Here is a 16,384-nt window from a genome sequence, read left to right as displayed (position 1 = left end):
TCGTTCTTCTGCGAATATTTTCCGTTTCGTTACTTGGGTTCAGTTTTTCCGTCGACATGTTTGTTTTTCGCCGTGATGCGATGTCTTCGAATGTCGCCGCGTTTGCTGGTGCACTTTGTGTCAAAGAAAAACGCGCCACGCGCGAATTCGAGCGAAACTAATTTAGCCAAATGTTCCCTTTTGCATTACGTTTTCTCCTCGGTGTTTTTCTTTTTACCTTGCGGCAGTTTCATGAGTTGGAAGTTGGAATTTAGAAATATTCATAGATTGCTGCAGACAAAAGCAAAAAATACTCAACAATAAGACGCAGAAAAGAAAAGTAGATGGCAGACATGTTGAACTTTTGTAATTGAAACCAAAAACAAGTTAATTAAATGTCTCAGAAATGTTTCCACTCATGTATACTTTAAAAAATCAGAAAAAAATACAAAAAAAATCATGTGTGCAGGTTACACGCGGAAGAAGTGAAACCTTCAGAACACTGCACTTTGAGAGAATGAGATGAAAGTAGTATCAGGGGTGGGATAATTTTAGGGTTTATTTATTACAATATTGGAATCAAGTGTAAAAGTTATTTAATACTTTTCTGTTGATATTTACGACACTTCTCGGCATTAGTTTTTGGCATATTTGAGACGAAGATAAGAGAGGAAACACTGTTAGCATAAATACGTGTGTCTCTTTTTAGTGTCTTTTCATTTTTCATAAGGTACGTAAGTAAAACGAAACTGACATTCTTAAAGTTTGTCAATGACATATTAAAGCTCGAGAGTTCCTCTATACGATGCATCCCTTGTTAATCTTCAAACCCGTTTAGAAGTGCCCCAAAACTCTCTTTAAAAATTGTCATTTTTAAAAATTTAAAAACATGGCTGCCAAAACACCCAGTATCTCGCGAACTAATTATATTTTTTAAAGTTTGTTACGGCAATTTTAAAGTTAGAAAGTCTTCCTATACAATGCTTTCCTTCTAAATGTTTTAACCCTTCCGGAAGTACTCTTTAAAAATAGGATTTTTCAATAAAATTGATAACATGGTGTGGAAAACACCTTGTATCTCGCGAACTAATTGACGTATATAGAAGTAGTTACCGCCATATTAAAGTTCCAGAGTTCCTCTACACGATGCATACCTTTTCAATCATCCAGCCCTTTTGGAAGTGCCCGAAAATGCCGTTTAAAAATTGGCATTTTTCAAAATAATTGAGAACATGCTGTAAAAAACACCCTGTATCTTGAGGAGTATTGGACTTTATTGAAGTTTTTTACCGTCATCATATAGTTCGAGAGTCTCTCTACGCGATTCATATCTTTTCAGCCCCCTAACCCTTCCAGAAGTGCCCTAAAAAGCAGTTCGAAAATAGCAATTTTTGTCACAAAAATTTCATTTTTGCGTCGAAGAACAGGGTCGAACTTTTTGGTTAAAATTTTTTTCGGTCGAAGAACAGGGTCGAATTTCTTTCTTCAATTTTTTTACAAAAACAAGGTCAAATTTTTTTGGTCGAATAACAGGGTTGAACTTTTTCTTTATTTTTTTGCTTATACAACCGAGTCGAACTTTTTTCTGAAAATTTGCCCGTCGAAATATTAAATTAAAAATAAATATTATTCATAGAAAAAATTGGCGGAGGCGCTTGACATTTAAAAGAGTTGTTTAATTAAATATTGAGAACTACCTCATCGAATAGAGGGGCTTTTAATAACACAATTTAAACAACTTTTCACCTAATAGCAGTATGGAATTTTCCAGTAAATCTCATTAAGTGAAATGTGCACTCCCATCGAGACTTTAGAATCAATTATCTCAGGAACTAATAGAGATAAACGAAAACCAAAAACACCTCGATGTTTAGCATCAAATCCTAGATAAGATAACATTTAAAAATTTGAAATATAACATATGCCTAAAAAATTTCCGCTGCGATTTTCTCGGAAAATAATAAAGATAGAAAAGAACTTTCTTCATTTTGTTTATGCCGTGATATGGATCTATAAAAGGGCAGATTTCGTTTTTCCATTTTCCAAAGTTGACCAAAGACCTCTCAAAATGATCAAGAGGTTACACTTGACTCTTTTTGGACTCAAAAAAATTTTTTTAAGCTAGAAGAAAATGGAAAAAGCTAATCGATTGAGTTTTCCAAGGGGATGAAAGATATCCAGTCAGTTTTCCGATAACATCATTATTTTGGAAAATAGGTGGTAAAGTCTAAACTGATCAACTAGAACCACCTCTCCGATTTTCTTCAAATGTTTCTAATTGAAGTAAGACATTACCAGGATTCTATTAATCCAGGTTTGGTTGCCCTATCTTTATTAGTTTTCATGTTATCGACCATTTTTAATTAATACGTAAGGGATGATAACTGAACATTTTAACATGCTATTTAATATACAATGTAATTCTACATACAAATATGAAAACCGTTTTTCTCTATCTCTAATGGTTTCCAAGATAAGTGCGAAAAACTGGTTTATTCGTTTCCTCCATCCATTTTCCAAGCAAAAAATAAAAATAGGAAATTACAACTTTTTATTACCAAATATAGAAGAACATGTGATTCTACACACTTTATATTAATAAACAAATCTTCTAAAATAAAGATCTTTGATAATAATAACCCTAATTAAGTGCGGTTTAGTTGCTATTCAAATTAAATACATTTTTTTAATTAAAATTGCAAATAGGTCCTAAACGGTAAATGCTAGCCAAAAAGTTACTAAAATAATCAATGTAGAATTAAATGATCTATCCGAGTCAAAAAACAGAATTCAAAAATTCCAACTTTTAATTTCTCGCATAAAAAAGAGAAATCTTTTGCCTTTTTTATAACAAAATCTTTTCGTAAAATTTTTTATGCATTTTTGCTCGTTTTTTAAGAAAAGTGTTATCTTGTAGAGAATTTTTTACGGATCAAGGATATAAAGTCCTTTTTTCCGTAGCCCTTGTAGGTCTCGATATAAACGTAATTTAATCTCGCCGATTTCACGGAAAAAATTTTAAAAAAAGTTCGACCATGTTGTTTGACCGAAAATATTTTAAGAAAGTAAGTTTGACCTTGTTCTTTGACCGAAAAAAATTTAACAAAAAAGTTCGACCCTGTTGTTTGACCGAAAATATTTTAAGGAAATAAATTCGACCCTGTTCTTCGACCAAAAATTTTTTAACAAATAAGTTCGACCCTGTTGTTCGACATAAAATATTTTAAGAAAGTAAGTCCGACTTTGTTCTTCGACCGATAAAAATTTTAACAAAAACCTTTGACCTTGTTATTCGACAAATGAAATTTTTGGGACAAAATGGCTATTTTCGAAGTGCTTTTTAGGGCAATTCTGAAAAGGTTAGTGGGTTGGAAAAATATGAATAGCGTAGAGAAACTCTCGAACTTTAGGATGTTGGTAAAGAACTTCAAAAAAATCAAAAGATCTCGAGATTTAGGGCGTTTTTCACACCATGTTTTCAATCATTTTGAAAAATGCCAATTTTTGAAGAGCATTTTAGGGCACTTCCGAAAGAGTTAGAAAATTTAAATAGTATGCATGGTATAGAGAGACTTTCTAACTTTAACATGTCGATAAGAAACTTGAAAAAATCAAGTAATTCTAGAGAATCAGGGTGTTTTCCACACCATCTTTTCAATTCTTTGATGCTACATATTTGTGGCAACTATCGTAGCTCCCGAAAGATTTTAATTTGCCGAAATTGCGACGCAATGCAAACGATAACCGCGCACTGCGGCGATGCGGAGGAGTGATGAGTAACGAGAGTAATGGCGAATGGTTGCCCGCGTGCCACGTAACGAGCTTAAATGCGAGACGAGCTTGCATCCGGCCATCGCAAAAAAGCCACCCTGCAGCGGCATCGGCAACCGCATTGAGGCATAATATGAAAAACGCGCTCGTTCGACGTTCATCCATTTACCGGATGCGAGTTACCCAAGTTACCATTTGCGCGGGAGGTCTTGAAAGCGAAATGAAAAAGTCAAGCGCAAAAATCTGAAGCCCCAGAGGGAAAAGCAAAAACAAAATGTTACTTTACTACACATTTACACCGGATCAAATCTTTGTATGCGAGCAAACAGTAAATAATGAAAAATAAATTAATATCAGCCGGTGTATGATGTGTGGGATGAAAGTAAACACACATGAAACCAAAGTTGATATGCGAAAATCACAGTGTCACAGTGTTACAGGGACAAAATGTTTGTTCAAGCAAAAAAACAAAAACATATAAATTCGGTTGAGGAAAAACAAAATTGTAACAAAAAGTATAAAAATGCTTATAATAGAAGTGAAAATTAATTTTTTATTTCAATTTATATTGCTAACTTAAGTTTTTTTTTGTGTATTTTTTAATCTTTAAAATTTGCTCGTACAGTACTGGGAGATTTAAAGATATAAATGCTCCACCCCGTGACTAAAACAGGTGACTAAAGTACTTGAGTCACGCGTTTGGTAGTCTGTAATTAAAGTATTACTTTTGGTGTTTTAAAACCGTGAAAAACTCGTGTTTTAAAAGTAGAAGTAAAAAAATTAATTTTTTGTTATTAATTTATGTGAAATTTAAAATTATGAGGAAAGTTTTTAGCTTGGAAAGAAAGCACTGAAATGCCATTACATATTAAACATTTAATTTGAATTATAAATGTAATAAAAATTGTTTTTTTATTTTATTTTACTTCACTTTAATACAAAATTTTAAATAAATTAATAAATTACAAAGAAATTTTGCCTCGAGCATAATTGTTATATAAATCATACCAAAATTTATAATTTTTATTTTTCAACTTTTGTTGATTCGTTAATTGTTTATTAAAATCCAAATAATTAAATATTTTACTATTTGTAACATTTTGCCAAATAGTATTTCCTAAAATATTTACATCGTTTGTACAACCAGGTGTGGGATTACTAAAAAATCAATTTAAATTATTAAAGATTCCTGTAATAATTAACATCAAACTTACTGATATTTAACAAAATTAGAAATCATTCTATTGTGTTGTTTTCGTTTAACAAAAGTCTCTGATGGATACAATATTTTCACAACACTTTCATCTGTGATTAATTCAATTTTCCACGTGTATATCACATCATCCACGTGTCCTACCGAACAAATATGATCGTTAAATCGTCCCATTGAGCTGGCATAAGAGAACTGCAGCACATAAATAGGAACTGATGGTGATATATGTGGTAGAATCAACTCTACAAAATATCGTGTTGGAAAATTCATAGATAAATCTCCCATAAACTTAAAACAACAAAAAATGATTTAATTATTTACTAAATGAGTTTTCAATGGTGAAACATCACTTAAGTCAATTTTACCTCAATGTAGGTTGTTAGCGGTGCTGCAGCCCACAGTGCTTCACAACCAACATAATGTGTCTTTATCAAACCACCAACATAATCAGGATTGGCTGGATTCATACCAAATGGAACAACTTCCGCATTGGATTTTGTTCTTACACTTTCCGCAACTATAAAAAAATTAATTTTTCATTTTTTACTACTTTTTTTTTAGAAGATAAAGGAGCTTACGAGGTGCAAAAGTAAACATTTCATCATTAGTGATACTAATCATAATAGGCATATCTTTTCTTATGTCCCCTCTTTTTAACTGATCCAATGGATTACTTATTACTATAGCATTAGGATCATCAGCATCTTCCATAACAATCGCTGAATTCACATCAGTTACAGCCACATTTTCAAAGATACCAGCAACCACAGCACTTTTCAAATCTCCAATATTTAATTCAGTATAAGTCAAACTCTTCAAACAATCAACTTGTACTTGACTAGATTGGACTATTGTATCAGCACATCTGGTACTTTTCAAAACATGATGGTACGCTTTTTCTGGGCGTTTTTGTATAGCCCATGGAGCTATTGTCACACCACTTTGCAGAAACACTGCATGGAATAGATTTTTAATGCGTTGATATGAATGCCAAAGAGTGCATACAATACCGGAACCTGCACTCTCTCCATAAAGGGTTACCTGCTTGGGATCACCACCAAATTCATGAATGTGTTTTTGTACCCATTGCAAAGCACATATTACATCTTTTAGTGCAATGTTTTTTGGAATTATGGAACCGTCTGTTATCCAGCCAAAAGCACCAAGGCGATAATTAGGTTGAACTACAACCATGTCTTCTCCTACTAGTAACTCAGGGTCATACCAGCTCTTACGGGAAGTACCAAAGAGGAATCCTCCACCGTATATAAACACCAAGACGGGTTTTAATGGAATATTTTTAGAATTTGGGTTCTTTATCCAAAAATTAAAAAATTAAAGCATCAGCTTTTGAAGAGGTGGAAATTATAGGACTTACTACTGGTGATGTGACAGATAACACTAAGCAATCTTCACTGATTCCTCCGGGGAACTGTAGTTCCCCAGTTGGTTGCGGACATACCTTTCCTTCTACGGTAGCATCGTATACATCAGTCCATGGTGGATATGGATGCACAAGTTCAAAACGCTTTGCTTTGCCAAAAGGTATTCCTAGGTATTGATAGTAGACTGCATCAGGAGAGTCTTGATATCTTTGAATTAAACCTTTGACTTGTCCCACACCAGCAATGTTTACTATTGATTCTCCTACAGAATTACTTGAGGCAATTTCTAGAGTTATGAAGATTATAATTGTAAGAATCATTTTATAATGAACAACTTTTTTTAATTTTTGATAGGCAATTGTATATGGTACCAACAAAACTGGTGTCCACATAAAAAAAGGTATGTCGCGACTACAGCAAATATAAATATTACAAAAACATTTATTTTGAGTGCGATTTTTACACAATAATTTTTGTAAATATTTTGAAGTTAAACTTTGGGTTACTGTTTGGCTTTTATACAATTTATTGATATTTTATAGTAAACTAGCTTTAACCCACGCCTTCGCTCACGAATATCTAAAATAATGAAGTTGCTTCCGTACGCGTCTGTAGTCACAGAAGAAGTAACAATGAAGTAGAATGGCGGGAAGTTTAAAATGGCTGAAATTATAGTCTATGGAAGAATATTGTACAGTCTCCATAGTGTAGTCAATTGGATTTGATGTTGACGTAGCTGTCGGTAATACAGTGTGATAATACAGTGTGATGGTACTATAGTACTTAGGTTTGAGCTTCATTGCTGGAATGCTAGATGGCGTTAAAGTAGTCAAATAGCCAGATGCAGAGGTATTATTGGCTAAACAATTTTTTTATTTTATTTAAAAAACATTTTTTTTATTAAATAAAAAGTAGCCTATAACCATTCGGGGACCACTAAGAATATATCTACAAATTTTCATGATGATCTATTAAGTAGTTTTTGCGTGAAAGCATGATAAACATCAGGATTTTCGTATTTATAATATTAGTAGGGATATTAATTTCCATATTTAATAATACACAACAACTCTTCAAGATTCTCCAATTGTAGAAAAATTTCTGCATGAAATATTTGGTTTTATCGTATTTTATCTCGTTTTGTTTACTTTTATCACTGGAAACGCAGAACCAGACGACAAAAAAGAAACAAAAAAAAACTTTAAGAAGTGAAAAGTTAGAGAAACTTGCACAAATCCGCATCCTAGGTGACTCTAAGGTTGACTTTCAACTAACAACCATGTGGATCATGGGTATAAAGGTCTTACCTTTCGACTGACTAACTCCAACTTTATCCAGGCGTACCAGAATGTCTTTTAAAAGTCTTATTTTTAAATAATACTAAATAATAACCTATTGTAATTTTACTTGTCTCGTCCAGTCATCGCTGCCGCTGGCATTTTCCGAAATGGCGTCCGAACGAGATATTAATATTGCGAAACGGTTCGCGTCGCCAGTGCGCCTGTTAACGTTGTTAAAATACGTGAGGTGCGAAATTGGCTTCGTAATGAGTGTCGCCGCAGTGCACACCGCTGCGTCCCCCTCTACGGCATTCAATCCGCAGACACTCCACCACCACAAGCATACAACGATGCACCGCCAGTTACAGTTGCCCCCCGCGAGCAGAACGCAAACTGAATCGTATTAATGCAGCGATACGGAATATTAACGGGGATGAACGAGGGGAGGAAGAGTGTGCGGGCGATAAGCACGCTGGGGTGCCGAACGTTAGCAAACGACAGCGCGGAGTGGAGTGGAGAGGAGATAATGCTAATGGTGTTGTAACGTTTTCGCGTCATCATCATGCTAACCTTATATCTCCACTGACTTTGAACAGACTCTGTCATAAAACTGGGCAATATGCAAGCGAGGGTGATGTAGCATGTCATGGAAATTTTGATCTAGAGTTCTAAAAGGGTGAACATAACCACAAAATTGAGCAATTTATAATTAAATTATTAATTTAATCCACACATATCACACAAACAGGAAATTTCTGTGAACGAAATAAAAACTCGAATCAATCAAACCAAGAGTCGTCCCAATGTACCATCAATCTATCCTACGATGGCATCAATAAGAGCTCTTCGTGATGACACATCCCGAGATGAGTTAGCTGTCCGCACTGACAACTTTTTCGAATCATCCCGGAATGAATGTCATCAATGCCAGTGGCGTAACAAACAAGCAGACTAGACGAGCCGATAAATGATAAAAGATAACAAAGCATCGCTTTTTCGTTTGCCCGACCGCCGGCGCTGCTGCTTTTTTCATCTTTTTGTGTTCGGATGAGGGAGTCTGACCGACCTGATCGTCGGACGTGTCAATCAAATTTGCCGTCCTTTTTTATCGTCGCCGTTTTTTCGGTGCCCGAGGATTCCTTTTTTCTGATTGAATGCTTTGCCGTGTTGCCAAACTTTTTTTTTGTTAGGCTTCGCCACCATGGACGAAATGATAGATACACGTGCAGATATGGTTCAGAGATGAATGCGGGTCTATCATATTTCATCGCAATCTATTGTGCATCTATGAAGTGAAAGGACTTTTTTTATTGAATACATGATGAACTGATATTTTCATATTTTGCTAAAGGTGAAGAGAAAGATAAATTAGGTTAATTTACAACTTTTTTTGGTTTTAAGAAAAAAAAAATTTTTTAATTTTTCATTTTAATTATGAGAAGTTTAATGCGCAAAATTTTATTTGTGAAATTTTTACAAAAATCCTCTTATGTTTTTAATTAAAAAATCCCAAAAGCTAAAATGTCAAAATTCCAAAAGCCGAATACGTACTAAACCAAATGTTTGAGTTAAACCAATGCGTGCGTATATGTAAATGAAAACCAAAACAATAAAACGCACTCGAAACAAAAGCGCGCACAGCCCCCAAAATTGGAATTAACAATTTACTTAACCTCAAAACAAACATGTGCGCGTTGTGTTGTCGTGAGAAAACACGCATTTCAATTTGATTTGCATCGACGTCCCTCTAATGGAATAATGCATTGGCCGAACGAGTTTAATAAATTTTTAAAGGTTGTTTAAACATGCAGTATTCCGCACTTGCCCGGATATCAAATTTTCACATTTGGCCGGATAGCATTTCGATTTTTGCCAATACCGCTTTCAATACCGCACGGATGTCGTGAATGCGCATTGGAAAAACAAGAGAGCTAAACGTGAGTGTGTAGAATTGAGGGGAGGTATGGAATGACGCGGCCATTTATCCCCAGTTAACGATGGCCTTTTAATTGAATTTTCATGTTGTTTCATCGAATCACCTTATTCAGCCATGGGATTGCCACTCGGCTTCGTAATTGTTTCATTAGTTTTCAGCTATTTTATGTTTCACTCATAAACTTTTTTTTATTTTTATTTTTTTATTTTTGAAAATTTGCACGGTTCTTATCGCTTTGGGCATAAATTTTGTTTTTAAAATTAAAAATTAAAGCTTCAACTCAAGTTTCAATTCCCAGTCGAATTTAATTGCTTGCGGCTTGTTGCCGGCTGTCTCTCCACTTTTCCACTTTTAATCCATGTCCAATTTTTGCTGCCGCTGGGGGGATGCGATGAATTTCAGCACTTTAAAAGGGGAAAACTTTCCGTAAGCTTTAAGAAAAAACAAGGGACAAGAAGTCGCAAGTCGCTATGGACGGCAACCCCATGTAAATAAGCAAATAAGAAGATGCCACCCTCAACAACATAAAAAACCAACGTGGTATTACGTCTGCAGAGGGTACAGAGAATGAAAATTGAATGTACACTGCACACTCATTCCAATTCAATTAATTTTTGTAATGGAAACAGAGTAAAGTGATTATAACGAGAAAAAAATTCAAACAAAAAATTATAAAACAATAAAATTATGATTTTTATTTTAAATTAGCTTTTGCCCGCGACTTAGACCCGGTAGTGTTTAATAAAAATGTAATTCGGTTTTATCTCATTTCCTAGACATAGTATGTGTCTATTCTATCAATAAGATTTGCAATTTTATATTAAAGAAATGAATTATATAAAGAATTGCTAATAATGCACTTCAGCGCGCCATCTCGGATTCAACTATTTAACTATAACTATAATTGAATCTCAATGCCAACTTTTATTTTATAGAAAAGGGCTGTCTTTAGGGTTTTCCCGACAATTATTCTATTTTTTCTGGCTGTAAAAACCATCCTTGGACATTGACAAACATTTAAAAAAAAGAATTGGCCAAATCGGTCAAGGCGTTGTTGAATTATACGCTTACCAACAAATTTTGCGATTCATTTTTATATTATAGAAGATTTTTGCAAAAAATAAATGTCACGAAATGATATCATCATTGTATACATTGGCAATGAATCAAGAATTTTACTACAATTTTACTCACTTTCAGTGTGACTCAGAATTTCCATTTATAAAAATAAGTGATGATAAATAGCATATATTATTATAAAGCGCTGAAACTAGTTAAGCTTCCTCATTCCGCATTCCAATTTCGACTACCTCGTACTTTATACGTCATTATTAATATTAATGAGTTTGTATATTCATGCGTTTCTAATCCATCATTATATGATGTGTATGTTTACAATATGGCCGACCATGACCATGTATATAGATGGCGCTGTGGTAGCGCTCAAAACATCAACCATTGCAATTGCATTAGTGTGGCAGTAGTGTCATTTGTTAATTAATTATTCCGACATTTCAATGGGTGACAACCATGCCGAGAGAATTGCGCTGTGCGATTTGTTTGTCTTCGGCGACCAGCGCGCCATTCCGCGTGCACCGCACGGGACGCCATTAATCGCCAAATTGATGATCGAATTAAACGCGCAAACAAATGACTTATAAACGAGCCGCGGCGCGATCAATTCACGTCCAGCCAGCACACGCGTACGTCATCGTTCGACAGTCGGAAAACATTAAACATGCGAATGCGCTAATGAAACAACAATGGGATGAGTAATGAATTATCGGCCCGCACGCAATCCACACCGACAAACAACTTATAACTTATAACAACATCTAATAAACTTGCAACGGGGTTTACTACCGATGTTACTTAGATAAATTAGTGTCTGACTTTTTCAAATTAAACTTTTCCTCTTAGGAAACTTCATCAAACTTGCAACTTCTTAAGTTGATTACACCACGAACTGCAACTATGTAAATAATTTGACTTAAGTATACCTTGCGTGCAATGTCAAACAACATAACCTTATCTATAATATAAAAATGAATTGCAAAATTTTTTGGTAAGCGCATAACTCGACAACGCCAAAGCCAATTTGGTCAATTCTGATTTTTAAAATGTTTGTTAAAGTGCAAGGACGGTTTTTACGGCAAAAAAATTCGAATAATTGCTGGAAAAACCCTAAAGACAGCCTTTTTCTATAGGATAAAAGTTAGCATTGAGATTCAATCATAGTTATAGTTAAATAGTTGAATCCGAGATGGCGCGCTGAAGTGCATTATTAGCAATACTTTATATAATTAATTTCTTTAAAATAAAATTGCGAATCTTATTGATAGAATTGACACATACTATGTCTAGACCAAGAAAGTAAAAACAAATAACATTTTTATTAAAGCCTACCAGGACGAATTCGCAGACAAAAACTAGTTGAAAATATATTTTGTTATATTTTTTTCGCTGCTTTTGAGTTATAAATTATTTATTTTTAAAATTTTTGAATTTTTTATCCCGGATTAAATTTCTCCGCTTGCATTCACTCTTTTTAGGAATTCTTGTCAAGTTTCCCCCAAAGTGGAGGCGCACACCCCTTGGTCTTGGTCCTTTGTGCCTTCTTAGTCTCGTTGAGAGCCTTGATACTCTCGATATTCCAGACTGAATGCCTCCTAATGCGTTCCGCATTCTTGCTTTCCACCGCTCGCTCTTTCTGCGTTTTTATTTTTTTTCTTCATCCTTGGAGAAATGCACACGTCTTATTGTTTTTCTTTATGCTTATATACACACAAGGGCTTATGCCCTGACAACGCGGGTGCGTTATCGCTGCGTCCCATTCGATATTCCCTTTCAACGCATCGACGCATATCGATAATTCTCGCAACAATGTATGGCATACTACGATATGAACAAGGCTTAGATATTTTGAGAGTATTTCGTCTTTTGTGTACTTTACACATTCGTGTGTTGTGTGTTTTCCATCATGAGACGAAACTTTTACTACTGCGAGCGTAAAGTGTACGTTTGTTTATATTTGAAGTAAAAATGTCGTGTTTTATATTTATGACACGAGTGAAGGAATGGAGGAAAGTATAAAGTGGATTTCGTCCTTCTGCAGTACGATTGCAACCAACTGTGCTTCTATTGACTGCAGTACTTTGAAGTATCCAATAGTCAACTGCCATCTGTCAGTAAAACTACTACTATTCCCACAGTATGTGTATGTGTATATTTGGTTGCATATATAACATTAAAAGTATACCTATGTATAAAATTTGTTGAGAAGCACTGATTTACTGCTGGTGATAGTTGGGGCAAACCCGTGTTCGACGTGGAGGAAAATCGACGTGATTTATGAACGTTTCCACCAACATCTATTTGTATACCATCGCGCTATCCCAATCATTCTCTCATTTCAAACACGCTGTGGATTGCATCACCATCGATTTATCGACGTTGTAATTATAAAAAATAAATTTAAACATTTACCACAACTCAAACACAACAAATTGCATTTAATTAAAATGTTGTTCAATATTTATAAACTTTTCTATTTTGTGTGTGTTTTGTGTTGCAAACAGCCGAAAAGTTTTTGTTTGTGTTCGTGCGCAGCAGATAGTTTGTTGTCGAGATAGGCGAATGTTTTTGCACGCCATCGATTGCACTTGATTTATGTGCATCCGCATGCACGCCGCCACCGTCGACGAGTATGGACAAGAGGCCACGACCGAGTGCGCACTCGAAATATTCATGAACGCGGCTTTTCCGATATGCTCCATACGCTGCGATCACAAAATACATACACAATGTTTATAAGGTTAATATTTTTTGTTTTTTTCCATCTAACGCCATCTATTTATCAGAAAAAATATATATTTTCAATTCACGCCATCTATCGTCCATAGAAAGAATTAAGTTTATTCGTATATTGGGGTGATACAAATTTGAACGAGAAGTGAAGAGTATAGTGCACTTTACTGACAAAAAGCTTTTCAACTTCATAATCTCAGCGTGCTTTCCCTCGGCACCAAGAGGAAACTTTTCATAAATCGCAACTAAATGCGATCGGTGCATTTCAAAACTTATAAACTTTACTCTATCCTAATGTAACCAAACTTAACCTAACTTTTTACTAATATAACCTAAAGTGAAGTTTTTATTTTGTCTGTGCAATAATTAATGACGCACGAATTTTCGTGTTGAAGCAGGTCCGTGACAAAAACAAAAAAAAGGAAAGCTTAGAGTTTTTACCTTTGTTACGTTAATTGGCAGCGGATTAAAAAGTTAAAGCTTTTTTTAATTAAGTGCCTCTTCTTAGCATCCCTTGCGATTTTCCGTCCTATCCTGCAATTTGTTCTCGTTTGGATTCTCGTTAAAACACCTTCATTCTTCTTTTCATTTCAATCACATTATACAGAGTGTTTAGAGAGAAAAACAAAAATTTTATGTTTTGATGGGAGTTTAGTGTTAGATTTTAATCACTTGGTGTATTTTCTGGCGTTGGCTGCAACAACCTCTACGGCAGTTAGCAGCATCCGAGGGTATTGAATTGCACATTTGTCCTCATCGGATTTCCCGTTCGTCGTAGAGGGGATAAAAACCAGTCTCTAAATCGCCGTCGGGTTTTTTGTCACGCTTGATTGATTAGTTAGTTAAAGGGATTTCTTAACTGCCCTCCAAACGATTCAGTAATATATTACTTAGAAACTAGAAAATTCACAAACACAACTTTATTCTACTTTATGGTTATGTATGTTTCGGGATGACAGTTATATGACTTTAATCGAGGGCTATGTCCCATTTCTAATAATAAAAGATAATCGGAGTGCGAATGAAAATGAAAATGAAATTCGAACAAAACTTAACTTAGATTATTTAAGCCAAACTATGGAAAAAGCCGTCAACAGTTTTATGACTTTTATTTTTACTACTATCGCGACGCGCGCCAGGATGTACCATAATGGCGGCGAGCAATAAATGTAGACGCTGCGCGTGTTCCAAGCGCTCCTTTCGACTGGTTTATTTTATGCTTTATCTACTTTCCTACTTTTTCCATCAGATATTATAACCGCTATAAATAAGTATATGAACTACATTTATCATTCGGAAGTGTAGTTTATGCACAAAACACATAGTTTTTGCTCAAATGCAACAAATAGAATTTCTTAGCAAGAAAATTTATTTTTCAAATTAATTTCAATTAATAAATATTGATAAAAATCAATAAACGTCAAGAAAATATCAAGTGGCTAAACGGGAGTTTTGTTTCGAGATTGAAAGAACGAGAGTAGCAAGCGTGACTAAAGCCCGTGACTAAAGTACTTTAGTCACGACCCTAGCCGTCCGTGTTTAAAATATCACTTTTTGTGCCTCAAAACCGTAAAAAAACTGGCGATTTAAAAATGAAAGTAGAAAAATATTATTTTTATTTCATAAAAACCCTAAATAAATCCAAAAATGTTTTTTTATTTAAATAAAATATATTTCCATATATAAGATAGTTTCTCTTAAGAAAACGTTTTAATCTATTAAAATGTTTCCATTTTATAAATTTTAAAACTTGTATTTTATGTCTTCCTTGTGATAATGAATTAAGTAAAGTAGAAGTACTTAAACCATTAATGTTCCTCCAAGATTTAATGTCCGTACGGGATTATAATTTTAACAATGTCCTATTAAAGACGTTAATCCAAGCACTACTTTTTTAATTACACGTGTCTTAATGAAAGCATAAAACCACAATTAAATTGCACACAATTTTATTTTCTTCCTCATCAAGTTTTATATTCGGTTGCGCATTCAAAATTCATAATACTACTTCATGATTTATTCTTAGTTTGTGGTTTGTAGTTTAAGTTAATGTTTTAAAGAAAAACGTAGCAGATATTAGTGGTTATAGTGGAGCAAGAAGAAAAAGTGAAAATCCTCGAACAACCTCGAACGAGTTGTTATGCGCCGGTTTCCGCTTTCCATTCGATGGCTTGCATGTTCCGCAACTTCGCTCTCCTGGAATATAACGAAAACGTAGAAATGTTTGTCGAACCGCCCCGACGAATGAATGAATGCGTCCGCGAACGAAACGAAGAAACGAAAAAATTTCATTAAAACTTTTTCACTCTGCGCGACGCAACGTAAAGTTCTTTACGTTTTTTTATGGAAAGCGTGCGGACGTTTTTGCTTTCTTTTCATTTTCTTTTGCTTTACTTTGTTTGTGTGCGGTCGACTTAAGAAATTGCTGTGGAATATGACGCATACAATATGTAACCGTAACAGGATATTAAAAGCTACAAACATTTCATATTTACTTTACTTATATTCAGAATATTTGTGCAAAGAGTTTTTTAAATGCTTTTTGTGATATGTGTGATTTTAATCGGATTAAATTTTGGTTTGAACAGATTGTATTTTTAGAAGATTGTGGGTTTCAATAAGGAACAGGGGAATTGCAATAAAGGAAAGAAAGTTAAAAGCAAAAGGACATAATGAAGAATAGCAGAGGGGTAGAATTAGTAGTCACCCTTCCTGAAGGGTATAATGAAGAAAAAAAACTTAACTTTGAGATAAATTAAGTTGACCTGTTTTTTTTAGCTAAAAAATTTGATTGTTGACTTATTAACTAATTTTGCATCTTTTCTGACTTTTTATTCTAATCGACATTGAGGGCTTAATCGCCGTGCGACAATTTAAATCCCGAATATCCTCTTTTGCCTGCATGGCCGCACACGCTCCAAAGTTCTATTAACTAACTGAACAGAACAGAACAGAACGACTAACTGAAATGACATTGCCTCACTTCTGACTCGTACAGTCTTCAGCTGAAACG

General features: G+C 34.5%; 1 protein-coding gene across 1 annotated transcript in view; it reads right to left on the bottom strand.

Annotated features, from left to right (window-relative positions):
- The window catches only part of mspo (M-spondin), a 67,054-nt gene that overhangs the window by 40,905 nt on the left and 9,765 nt on the right, over positions 1 to 16,384 (bottom strand). The gene's annotated exons all lie outside the window — the stretch shown is intronic.

This window comes from Atheta coriaria, unplaced genomic scaffold, assembly GCF_025399875.1.
Source record: "Atheta coriaria isolate IRGN ID8LTWV9N9 unplaced genomic scaffold, Caltech_Dcor_3.1 hic_scaffold_10_pilon, whole genome shotgun sequence".
NCBI lineage: Eukaryota > Metazoa > Arthropoda > Insecta > Coleoptera > Staphylinidae > Dalotia > Dalotia coriaria.
Note: the sequence above shows the minus strand (reverse complement) of the source record. Positions and strands in the feature narration are given on the sequence as shown.